Here is a 13,416-nt window from a genome sequence, read left to right as displayed (position 1 = left end):
CTCAGCCTCACACATAATCGATGGACAAACACCTACGGCCAGGAAGAAACACAGGGACACGTGCGCGTAGCAATCTGTTATGTATCTGTTAATATTACATTTTACCATGGTTCTGCCGGCTCTTTTAACAGACCTTTTTAACGCTATCTTAGAGGCAGTAATATCTAACATAATAATCCATAAGTTGGTTGGTTGTTTTTGTTTTACGGCATATCAACCTTTTCCGGGTTATTTAATGCCGAATTCAAAGATTTTGACGAAACACTTTTTAATAGAATATATTTGTTGTTTTCACGTCGGTTTCTATTTAACCCATAGTTGGGACCTTAACAGGTACTACCACTCAAGGTCAGAGTGGACCTGGGAGCAATGGTAATTAAACGGTGGCTCCACACTCCCCAAAGCCCGCAAGCTGAGGCCTCACCACTGGATTTAGTTTAAGGTCATATCCAGGACCATCACATAAGTACTTGCGTACACACTATACCTAACCCTAACACTTCCCTACTCATATATATATATATATATATATATATATATATATATATATATATATATATATAAGCCGCCCTCTTTAGGTAGAGCACTGTCGTAAGTAATCTCACTCGCTACTTAATTGGCTGAAAAATGCGACGCTCTCTCTTTGCGGTTAGAGCACTGTAAAAGTGGTGGACAAATGTTGGTTATATATATATATATATATGTATATAGTTATAGTTATGCCGATACAATAAGTTTCCATTGACCTAGTGACTTTATTTGGGATAAGAAAATAATAGCTATAAAGTATGGTTGAACCCAGATAAGAATGACGGATCGTACGTATTACATTAGGAAAATATTGTCTCGATGTTACATTTCAATTATATAAACTTATCCCCAAATCAGAAGATATTTAGTAGCAACGGGTTTTAAATTCAGAATCTTTTACTTTATTTAAAAATACGTCTATATGAGGTCATATGTATTCGTGTCGAATGTCTTTATGCAGATGGTCTGACCTCTTTATGTAGAATTGATATTCATTTGTGCAAAATTCGACAAATTCAGTTTCGCCGTCAGGTCGACGAAGTCTGAATAACTAAAAACCCCATAAAAAAATAATAAATAATTTGAATAAAATAATATACGCATCAAGTGCGCTTGAAAGCTAAATATCAACGTAATTTTAGCAAACTAAACAAATGTTTTACTTGTTTGAAATATATCACAAATATATTTCAGGTGTATACTCCATCTTCAGTGTGTTGTTTTTTTTCTTCTTTCATCTTTGCCATGCTGTAAAATTGGAGAAAGAAGTCTGTAACGAGCCGTCTGTTGTATCTAGCGGTTGTATTTTGAAAGGCTTGAACTGTGCGTAGGACGCGCGAGAAATGACAAGAAAGAAGAAAAGGAAAAACAAAGAAACAAAAAAACGCACTGAAGATGGAGTATACCCCTGAAATATATTTGTGATAAATTTCAAACAAGTAAAATATTTATTTATTTTCCTAATATTACGTTGTGATTTGGCTTTCAAGCGTACTTAGTGTGTATTTTATTGTATTCAAATTAGAACAACGTTTCTATATGAACTCTCATCTTTGACGTAATAAATACTTATTTGGTATATTCCTTCTACTTTATTTATTCTTTATTTAAATTATTACGTTCTCAAATGCCATATAATATTACTGCTATCATTATTGATCTTATACAGACGGTTGTGCATAATTATATAATAAGAGTCTTTGTTTCCCATGTTAACTGGATAGATTTGGGTTTCAAAATAATCATAGTAAATGTTGAGGTTTTTCTTAATTAAATTCACTCGTGATTTTATGGGATATATTGAGTTTTTGCAATCACCGTGTGTATAATACATAATAAAATATTATAAATCGATTCGTTGTGTTTGAATACTTTTTACTAACATGAATAATGAAACAACTTTATTTAAATTTTCTTTATAACCCCCCCATATATATATATATATATATATATATATATATATATATATATATATATATATATATATGCGAATGGAAATTTAGCTAACTTTCTTGGATTTGCATTTTTTGGATTTTACCGTCATTGGATACTTTACCTTTCACCAGACTGTTCATTCACGTGAAATCACCCTTTTCCTCATCCTATTCTCTCTGCTTCACTTATTGTTATCAAGTAAGATCTTTGACTTACTTGCAGTTTCATCAAATACTTTTGCAAGCAAAATCCGATCCCGTATTTTGCTAAATCTTACCCTCTGATGAGAAAGAAAATATTTCTTCGAAACTTCGCAGACTAACGACTATCCACTTATTTAGTGTTTCCTTTTGAAATTAAATATGTTTTTTAATTCTTTCTCAGAGTGTTTTTAACATGTTTTATTAACTATTTGCTCTTATATATATATATATATATATATATATATATATATATATATATAGAGAGAGAGAGAGAGAGAGAGAGAGGGAGAGAGAGAGATAGAGAGATAGAATAATAGATAGATAGATAGATAGTCATACACATACAGTACTGCCCAAATGACAGTCAAGGCTTCTCACGATTGTACTATACGGTTTCTGCTGTGTGGGTAATGAATTAACGATGTTTTAACATCGTGCAAATGCCTTCGCTCGATTTTCTTACACAAAGAGCGTCGCTTAATATGCTAATGGCAGTTTGTATATCATTTCCCAATATGCTCAACCCAAGATAGAGGAGCATTATAGTCATCCACATACAGTGCTGTTTCGCTGTTTGACAGCTTATTTATATATATATATATATATATATATATATATATATATATATATATATATATATATATAACTTTTAAAATGTAATTATCCACTGACACGTGTTTCGTTGTCTACGACTCATCAGAGTGGCTGAATATAGCGAGATTCAAAATCGAGACCCCACGGTAATGAGCCTAACCCCGTTACTTCTGATCAATCTCGCCAACTGTCTGGATATATCGCGATTTACTTAGATGTTGTTTGTTTTGGGTTTAGCGATATGTTTTGAATGAATTCAATTATTTACGAAAGTGCATACACGCACAGCATAATCGCGTTGGCACACCGGTTCGTGTTAGATCTCCGAATTGAGCCTGGTTAGTACCAGATGGGTGACCATTTGGGAATTCTAGGCACTGTACGTGCTCTCCGGTTATCTGTGCAATTCCAGACGTCCTGTATATACACTTCACTTGCCACAGGTATGTAACAATATCGACTCTGGGGAGGTGTGTTTGGAGATTGCGCATCTCCTGCCACGAAAAATTCACGCGAAGGCACACCTACATGGGTATATTTAGTCTGTCAAGGAGAGAAGGAGCCTATTTTGTATATATATATATATATATATATATATATATATATATATATATATATATATATATATGCAAACACGTACAAACACACACACACAATCACACAGATATATATATATATATATATCTGTGTGTTTGTGTGTGTTTGTGTGTATGTGTGTGTGTTTGTGTGTATAAAAACTAAAAATATTACTGTCAACTGTTGTGACCCGTAAAATTTATTTGTATTTACCAGACACAATACATATAGAACGAGATTTGTAGTATTTTATTGCAATAATATTTAATAGTACTTCTCGATATAGCTGTTCGATAAGATGAGTTCAGGCGTATGAGTGAGTACCATCAACAACCCCGGTTCCAAACATTTTTCTACCGTAAAAAGCTGTTAATGTTTTCGGCTTCGGGTCGATAATCAGTAAACGTTATCTTTCTGCCAATCGTCGCTGTTTTTGGTGTTGGTTGAGGGAGGTCGAGATCGAACGTCTCCAAAATAGCGTTGATCGGCTCTTTCTGTTAATTTTAAAAATTGTATCGTTTAAGTGTATTGATATAATACTTGGATAATAAAATTTGTTTGAGTGTCAATGTGATGTTTCTGTCTCGGGAGCCACCAAATTACTAGACGATCACCATGTCTAGGTTCACGGTGTGCGGGTTTGAATTATTTTTAGAATTTAAGCATGACAACGAAACACCGTCCAATCAAATCAACTCTTTCGTTTTCGATGCGTAGGCACGCCTGCGTAAGCTGTAGCGACGGGCGAGTGAGAGATTGTTAAAAGTAAAATCTTCAGTTGAGCCTTCAGAGAAGAGAACTGCATAGATTTCGGATGACAGTGAATAAAAAGGCGTAAAGAAATTAAAAAAATAATTTTTTTTATTTCTATTAAAACGTTTAAGCTAATGAAGGGAAATAGCAATCAACTGTTCTAATTTTCTCAATGAGGTGTGAAACGACTAATTTTGTCATAAGAGAGTTAAATGGAAATTGTCGTATCTCTGAAAGATATGAACGGAATGTATGTGCACCTTTGTCGTAGTGTGCATCTCCCCGTAGGAGATTATCCATTGAAGAAAATGGATTCGACTGATTATTTGAGCCTTAGGAATCTGACAGATTCAAGAAGACATGGGACTATTTTATTTGAGCATCATGCATCCAATACATTCAGTGTTATTATGAATTTCAGAATCGAACGGCTGATGACATTATTTATTTGGATATACAATCTAGGTTGATGAAGAAATTATCTTCCTTCTTGGTCTAATCGGGATATTTTTATCATTTGTCTGAAGAACTTGATGGTTTTCTTCTGACATTGTAATTAGAACTTTGCCACGAATACTCGACGTTAAGTGATTCATTTCTCTTCATCATTATCGAGATTTCTATTATTCATTTCTTTCTTTCTTTTTGCCATCCTTCTTCGTTCCTGTGTGGATTTTTATAACAAAGCAAAGTAAAAGCGAATACACGTGTTCTTTTCATTTTACACCGTCGTTGTAAAACATGTTTTTATCAATCTGCTGCTAACATTTCCAGTCACTACTTAGCTATTATAGACGTCAGTAGCTTATATATAGTTCGACATCATGTGCGATTTTCCCCCATAGGCTTTCATTTGATGGGATAGAGTCGAATGGCGCATTTTCGCTGGTGGGTTTACCTACTCATGGTTACGCAGATTTCTGAGCGGAGATGTAATATCAGTCACGGTGCGAGTCGATTTTTTTTTACTTTCTGCAAAGTTGAATAGTTAAGTCGCCTCCATTTTAGTTTAACTACTTTATTAAATATTTTGAAAAATACGAAAATGTGTAAAGTTTAATGTGCTTTTTGTCAGATCTTGTAAGTCTAATCTTATTTGTGGCGTAGTTTTTGGTTTTACAATCTTTATAGCCTCATTTTGACAATTTCTATTCCGCAAAAGAAACATTGTACGGAGATAATTCTTCATATCGATTATATGGTTTCTGGGCAGTTTTTCTATTTCTTTGCATTGTTTACGTCTTTTTTAAATGTGGATAGCAATATTCTTTCTTTCTCTTTTTCATGAAATTATTTTTTACTTTATATTGAATGTGTGGTTGAACATTTTTATTCTTTGCTACATGAGACTAATTTTGTTTTACACATTTATTTTCTGACGTCCAATTTTGCAAGTTTCGGTGTGGAGTGAGGTTCGGTTCTTTTTCGAATTAAGCTAGTACTCCTCGTCTGATTTCTAGCATTCTTTACAGACACTAGTCCCTGAGCGAAAACGTGGTAGTCAAAATCATCTGTTGATAATTTTGCTTAACTAACGTCGTTTATGGCTGACGCGAATATTAAATAAACTTCGTTGTCCCGCTTAACTAGATTAAATCATTTCCACATTTTGTAAAACAGTAAAGTATTGGGCTGAAAAGTTCTGAGAGTAAATTCAGGGTTTCCGCGAACTCTAGATAAATAATTTTTGTTATGTTTTGTCTTTGTTTTTTGTTTTTTTTGTATGTAGAATGCAGTCCACGAATCTGCTACGTTCATTAATTTCAAACTTTCGTAAGAGAGTCTAACTTTTTTTTTGCATCACGCCAGTTTTCGCAAGTGACGTTGAAAAAGGTATTCATACCTCCCAAAGAAAGCGTCAAACGCTTTGTTTTAATCGGTACGTAGGGAAATCTCTCCATAATATTTCATTATAGTGTTCTGTGAAAACGTCGTGTTTCTCTTAGTTGATGGGATATTGTTTAGTTTTCTGATAAATAATCCTTGTTTTTTTTTTCTGTAGTTGTTCTTGTTGACGTTGTTGTTAGATCAAGCTATCTTCAGTTTATCTGTTGTTGTTGTTGTTGTTGTTGTTTTTGTAGTTTTTGTTGTTGGAACAACCTTTTCTGTGTTTTTTTTTTGTAATGCATCTGCCTTGGTGTGGCAGCGGGACTCGACACCGGCCCATGTCCAAAGAGCCCAGCGCTTGGCTTTAAAAGGGTGTGCTACGGCTTTGTACTCTTCTTTCACTTGCCGATGTTCTACCTCGACCTGAACCTGCTGAACTACTTCGTTTGGTCATACATCGAGAAGATCACCAACATGACCTCCCACAACACCAAAGCTAGCCTGACCGGATACATTAAATAGTTGTCAGCTCTATATTTTATAAATTACTATATATATATATATATATATATATATATATATATATATATATATATATATAGTAATTTATAAAATATATATGTCGATTAAGGCACACTGAATATTCCGCGTTTCATCCACTCTAGGACTCTTCAGGCTTATGCGCATCTTCAGGCTTAGACGCAGAATATTCAGTGTAGCTTCATCGCCATATATATTTTATAAATTACTAATTAGCTCCACCTACGTATTGAGCACTTTAAAAGTAAATACTTAAAGTTTACGCATAAATCTATACTTTCGTATATTAATTTTATGTAAGTAAATTAAGTAGTTATATATATATGTATATATATATATATATACACACACACATATATATATATATATAGAGAGAGAGAGAGAGGGAGAGAGAGAAAGAAGGAGAGATGGATATATATATATACAGGGTGGAACGATAAAAGTGATCCCCGAAAAGAATAATACTACAGTTTGTTTGTTTTTTGTTGATTTATTGCAGAAATATTTCACGTTAGTTGATTATGTAATGACATCTATTCAATATAGCCGCCTTCACCCTTAATCACCGCCTCGATAGGGATGAAGAACCGAGAGCATGCCTTTTCCATAAGCGCCTGCAGGATCTTGGTGAGCACTCGGCGAATTGCAGCGATCAGGCTGGCTTTGGTGTCATGGGAGGTCATGTTGGTGATGTTCTCGACGTATGACTAAACAAAGTAGTCCAGCGAGTTCAGGTCAGGAGGAAGGGACAGTAAGTGAATAGTACAAAGTCGTAGCATTCCTTCTGAAGCCAAACCTGGGGCTCTTTGGATTTGTGGATCGGTGTCGAGATCTGCTGCCACACACAGGGTTTCCAGCGACTACCTGATTGCAGCAGGAAATCACCACATCCAGATACACTTTGGTGTTGACTTTCAAGCCGACTTCGAAGATGTGAGCTTACACAATGTGGCCCTGACTTGAAACCACACCAAAGACCATAACCGTAGTCGACAGTTTTGTTCTCATATCTCTGGACACGTCTTGGTTATTCGTAACAATACAGCGGTGCATTTTGGGGTGATCGCAATAGTCCTGTTGTCATAACTTAAATCAGTAGAGCATTAATTTTCGATCTCGGAACATTTCCGACCTCGCTCGTTGAACAGTGTGTCACTTTCAGACATAATAGGCGGCTCCCATCGCTTTTGGAATTTGTACACAACTGGTCAACTAGAAGATGGTCTGCAACAACAAAAATTTTAAAAAATGTTTTTCATCAAACGGAAATTGAATCATGTCGTCTTTTCTATGGCGCCAATTTTATCGTCCCACTCTTTACATATGTTGTACAAAACAATGGACCAATCTAGCTTCAGAGTATTATGTTAAAAGACGGGGCTCTGATGAAGGTTGAGTGTTCTGCGCTGTGTAACTGGACCCCCACTGCATTATGGACCAAGCTTCTTTTAACCAAAGGCTAAGAGTGAACTTACCCTGACAGAAACCTCCAGAGGAGCTTAGGCCCTGTAAGCTACGGCATACATGACCAACCAGCGTGTGGAGTATGCTCTGGTGCCCAGAAACCTTAGTCCCAGTCATGGATCAAATAGCATGGGGGGGATGGAGAGAGCTCATGTAAGCCATAGTGAAGGCAACCTCTCTAGGCGAAGTAAAACCCTGGTATAAAACCTGCGGCGGCTGCTACATCTAATGATGTTGACTTGCTCTTCTTTTTAGATTCAATGTGGCAGTTGTTCAGAGAGTGGGATTGGTTCGGTGCAAAGTCTTTCCTCATAACAAAAAGCTTTAGCACAAGCATTACTTTATATGTAATGGAATACGCATTTTACCATCAGTGTGTATCTCGATAACAAAAAGGCTGGCTGTGGCATAAAACGGCAAACAAACATTTAATAAAGGCTAATACAGATATGAACGGCAATAAAATAATCCTATGTTGCCAGAACTAACTTGTGTTAACTGCGGGTAGACGTGCAAGGCGTAGGCAGTTTAGAAGTGACCGTCCAGAACATGCTGGTAATGGCGCTCATGTCTGCAGTGCCAAAGAATGCCTGAGTTTGGCCGGGCTTGAATGCCATTTTCGGGCAGCTCACCGCTGAGCTGCTCTCCTATATTAAGTAATGGCAATATTCGAGAACGAATTTTCTGCCATCATGTATGTATGTATGTATGTATGTATGTATGTATGTATGCCAGAAACTTTTGACAGACGTGATGGATCCTGACCAGATCGCTAATGTTTTGAAGCTCGACGTCTCGGACGACAAATATCGAAAAATTGGCCCTCAGCTGGGGGGTAAGTTTTTGCGTCGTCATTTTCGCAGGTCATCGTATCAGTTGGTCGGGGACAGAAACATCAGCTAAAACGTCAATTTTTTTACCTTTTTTGTCTCCTTCGCGTTACGGGTTCAAGCCTGCCTCCCTACTATCATTTTTGTAACGCGTTTGTCTACTGTTTTTTTTTATCGTTCCCCCCACAACTACAACTTTTTACACCCCCCTGGGTTCTTTGCTAAACCACCTACGCACACCTAGGCACCTCTGCTACTCTTGTTTTGACACCATCTAAACAACTGAGTACCCTCCTCGCTAATTAAAAAATAAAATAGAAATAGAAAGAGATTTTACAAATTCATAATTGTCCAAACATTGTTAATATTTTATAGTTTTAAGAATCCATTGTGATTGATATTGATATGTCTTGATTGTTTCTTTTCTGGTACTATCATACAAAATTAATTAAAATCCATTCAAATGACAGATATTTCAAATTCTCAAATAGTCCAACTTGTCGTTTCTCGGATGTTAGCTCATAGCAAAACGGAAACAGCTGGAATGTTTGCTATTTCATTAAGTATTGTTTCGAAATAAAGAGACTTTTTAGATGGATGGAAAGGTTTTGACTCGAAAGAAAACTTGAAGAAAAAAATCGAAACTTTCAGATGGAAACTGGTCGATTCTTACGCGAACTGTTAAAACAGATTTCCATAATTAATGTAATATTTCATGATACCAGTTTCGATAAAAAAAAAAAGTGTGCGCCACGAGCTGCACAAGGCCGGATTTCACGAAGGAGGTGGCGGGCTGAAATATAAAAAAAAGTGAAGTATGCATGGTCCCCCGTGAGTGTACAGTGAAGGAGGCATAAAAAATGACTAAGTTCAGCATTTGCCCCGTTCCCCCAATTTAGCCCCCAAAGTCCCCAGGGGACGTCAACTCCTGGTGAAACAACAAACGCTGCGGATTTAAGCCTTAGCCTACGTAAATTTCTAGTTCTTCGCCATGCATAAAAAGAAATGACTAAGTTCATCTCCCCCTCCCATTTAGCCCCAAAAGTCCCCAAGGCATTAACATATTTAAATTTTAGTTCAGCGCCATGCAAAACTGCTAAATAGACATACACAAAAAATTTTACCCCAAAAATGGAGTATTTTTATTAGTCCTAAAAGAACCCCTGAGGCACACCCAAGAGTTAAACAAAATTATATAGAAATCGGTTAATTACAACTTTTCAGAAAGTTTTATAAAAATCCAAGGCATCAATTTTTTTTAATAAGGACAAAAAAAGTGTCAATTTTAGCCATTTTTACCCGAAAAGCACTCCGAGGGGGGGGGTAACCGTAGTTTTCCCAGAAAATCGGATCTATTACTTGTTTTACTCATATCATGTTTAATGTTTGCGCGAAATTTAAAAAAATTCTAAAGCATTGTTATTGAGAAAAGTGCGAACAGACAAACGGACAAACGGACAAACGGACAAGGGTGAATTTACAGGCCCACACTTCTTTTGTCAGGGGACCCAAAAAAAAAAACAACAGATTTTAAAATAACCTTTATTGTTTATTTATTACAAAGGATAGTTCGTATTATTTGCATTCTTTAGACTTTAGTTCTAATCCTGAGTGTCTTTTTCACAATGTTTCGGCTGATGTTATCTCCGGATTTCTTCAGGTGTATTTTGTCGAATTCGAGAATCTAAGATGAGAATAGAAACATCACGAATAAGCAACCATCATCTAAAACATTCAGAAACATTATATTTAGAATTAACAAGACCACAGTGAAGTATCTGTTCTGATGCTACACTTTCCTTTTTTTGGCCTCGGTCGGTGGATGAGAAATACTTCATAACCGAGACATTTTTGTTCCTATCCAGAATGCCCTCTTTTTGAGGAGTTGAATTCTCTCCACATTAAAAAAACCAGCCTTGTGTCTTACTCTGCCCTCGTGGGGAGGCAAGTAAATAGAAACATTATATTTAGAATCTACAAGATCACAGTGAAGTATCTGTTCTGTTGCTACACTTAACTTTTTCTGGCCTCGGTCGGCGGAGGAGAAATCATTCATGACTGAGACAATTTTTATTTCTCTTCCTATCCAGAATACACTTTTTATTTATTTATTCATTTATGTATTTATTTTTTTGAGGAGCTGGATTTTTCCAAATTAAAAACCATCTTTGTGTCTAACTCTGCCTTCGTGGGGAGACAAGTAACTAGAAACATTATATTAAGAATGGTTTAAAAAAGAAAAGTTGTGAATAAATAACATTTACTCGGACTAGTTATTCTTTACTTTATTTCAGACGATCAGTATGAACACCGCAAAGAGACTTCGTTCTTCCGATTCTTAAAAGTTAAGCAAAACTTTTAATTATCTGGGCCTCCATATTCGAAATACGAAGTGCCTTCAATAAGTTTCCATACCTTTTACGTATGGTATGGTAGTCACTAATTATCAAGGTCCGGATGCCACACGGGGATAAGGGGTGTTGCATGTACAGTACGTTAGTATTGTAGATTTGATAAAGTGTCTTACTTAAGGGAGCGGTTCATGAGGAATTTGTTTATGTTAGACTTGAAGACATCCAAGTTGTAGTCAGGTGGGAAACAGACAAACGAAAAAGTTCCACAGATGTGCACTTCTAAGAAAGAAGCTTTGTTCGTGGAATCTACGTTTTGGTTTTGCCACGGAGAAAGAGGGGGAGACATTTTTAACAGTGGTTTCAGCTAGACGGGTGTTTAACGTGAAAGTTGGGCAAGGGGGGACCAGAAATTGGAGCTCAGACGAGCACTTGCCATGGAAGTAACAATAAAACAAAGACAGGCTCGCAACGTCCCTCCCGTGGGAGAGAGGTTGCAGGAAAGGGAAAAGGGCACCCCTAAGCCACGGAGTCTATTTTGTACTCTGTAAAGGCAGGATAGGCTGTTTTTAGTAGCTCCTGCCCAGATGTGGCAGCAGTGCTCCATCCTCGGACGTACTTGGCTTTTATATAGATAGAGAATTACATCAGCAGTGAGGTATCTTCTGGAGCCGTAGAAGGATCCTACCATTTTTCCAGCGACCTTGGCAACTGACTTGATGTACTTTATTGATAGTAGATGCATGCAACTCTAGCCCTGTTCAAAGTAATCTCCTTCGGCTGCAATGCACTTGTACCGTTCCAACAACATAAGGAAGGCCCCCGTGGAAGTCCCCTTGTGTGAGCATGTCAATGATCTACGTCACAGTATTTTTCATCTCCTCAGTTGTCTCATGACAACCTTCAAGGTATTCCTTTAGCTTAAGGATTAACCAAAAGCAAGGTTTGGACTATAGGGGGTAGAAATGTCTTCATGCCCATCTTGGTCATATATGCTGATCTCCTCTGAGTACCCTTCGTCTGCATCTTCCTCGCAAACAATTGTGTATAGAGTTCCTACACTGACATCAAACAGCACTTAATGTCTCTGTAGACACACGGCAGCCGTTACATGATGTATGATTTGGTACGAGATTTGCATTCATCATACAAAAATATATTAAAGTACCAATTTGTTATTGTTTTCATGTAATAAAAATAAATCAACTTTTTGCTTTGTATCGGATACTTATTACACAGTGTATATGATAAATTCTGAAAGTTTATACGAAAATTAAGCTACGCATAATTTTCCGCTTTTAATTCTCATGAACCTTTGTTACGAAGCAAACATAGTTACACCCAACAGAATTCGTATGCTTGATCATGACTGATAGCCATATTCCCTTCTAAGAACAGCGTCTGTCTATTGTCTTCAGCATACAGTGTGTGTAATACCCTCAAACCTTATGGCTTGTTTTAGCTAAACTCTCCCTGGAGAATAACAGGTCGTGTTCGGCATTAATAACTAATTCTGTGTTAAGAATTAATTGTCTTGATTTCAGAGACGAGGAATCATCGCAGCTGGGGGGGGATGGAATTCTTTAGATAACAAATGAACAAGACATATCGCCCGTTTGTATATAAAAACAGCATATCCTGCCTTGACAGAGTGCAAAATAGGTTCGTGGCTTAGTGGCGGATGCCCTTTTCTCTTCCTTGAAACCTCTCTCCCACTAACGTACTGTACATGCAATAACCATTATCTCCTAGTGGCTTCCGGGCCTTGATAAGTGGTGACCACCTTGTAAAAATAGAAAAAAAATTCCACAAATAACCGACGAAAAAAAACTCTTTGCTTTGATGATTTTAACAAAACTAAAAAAGAAGTGTCCATAGGATAAAAGAAAAAGGACAAAAAAGCCCCCCCCCAAAAGGACAAAAAAGCAAGTTCATAAACTCATTATCATTATCCCCGTGGCTTTATTAGCCTGCGTGTAATTTATGATCTGAATTATATTTAAAACCTAGTTGGGTCTTGTACTCGAATATGGTGTTGGCAAGAAATGATTGACGGTCAATTATACTTACAACGATAAGTGTCATTTACTGTAGTAGAAGACAATTTATTATCACAACATTTATTATAGATCACGCAAAAAGAATTTCTTTTTCGTGCATTATGCACGTGACCTTCGTAATATACACTGGCGCCGAAAGGAAAGTCCGCACTTTTTATTTGTCAAAATCCGCATATTAAAGCTAAACTGAATACAACTGTTTAAACAAACTACACCTCATTTGATTAGTCTTTCATTTCTTTATAAATTTACA

This window comes from Euprymna scolopes, chromosome 19 (assembly GCF_053919585.1).
Source record: "Euprymna scolopes isolate OS-2025 chromosome 19, ASM5391958v1, whole genome shotgun sequence".
Lineage (NCBI taxonomy): Eukaryota > Metazoa > Mollusca > Cephalopoda > Sepiida > Sepiolidae > Euprymna > Euprymna scolopes.
The sequence above is the reverse complement of the archived record's forward strand: the minus strand, read 5'-3'. Positions refer to the sequence as shown.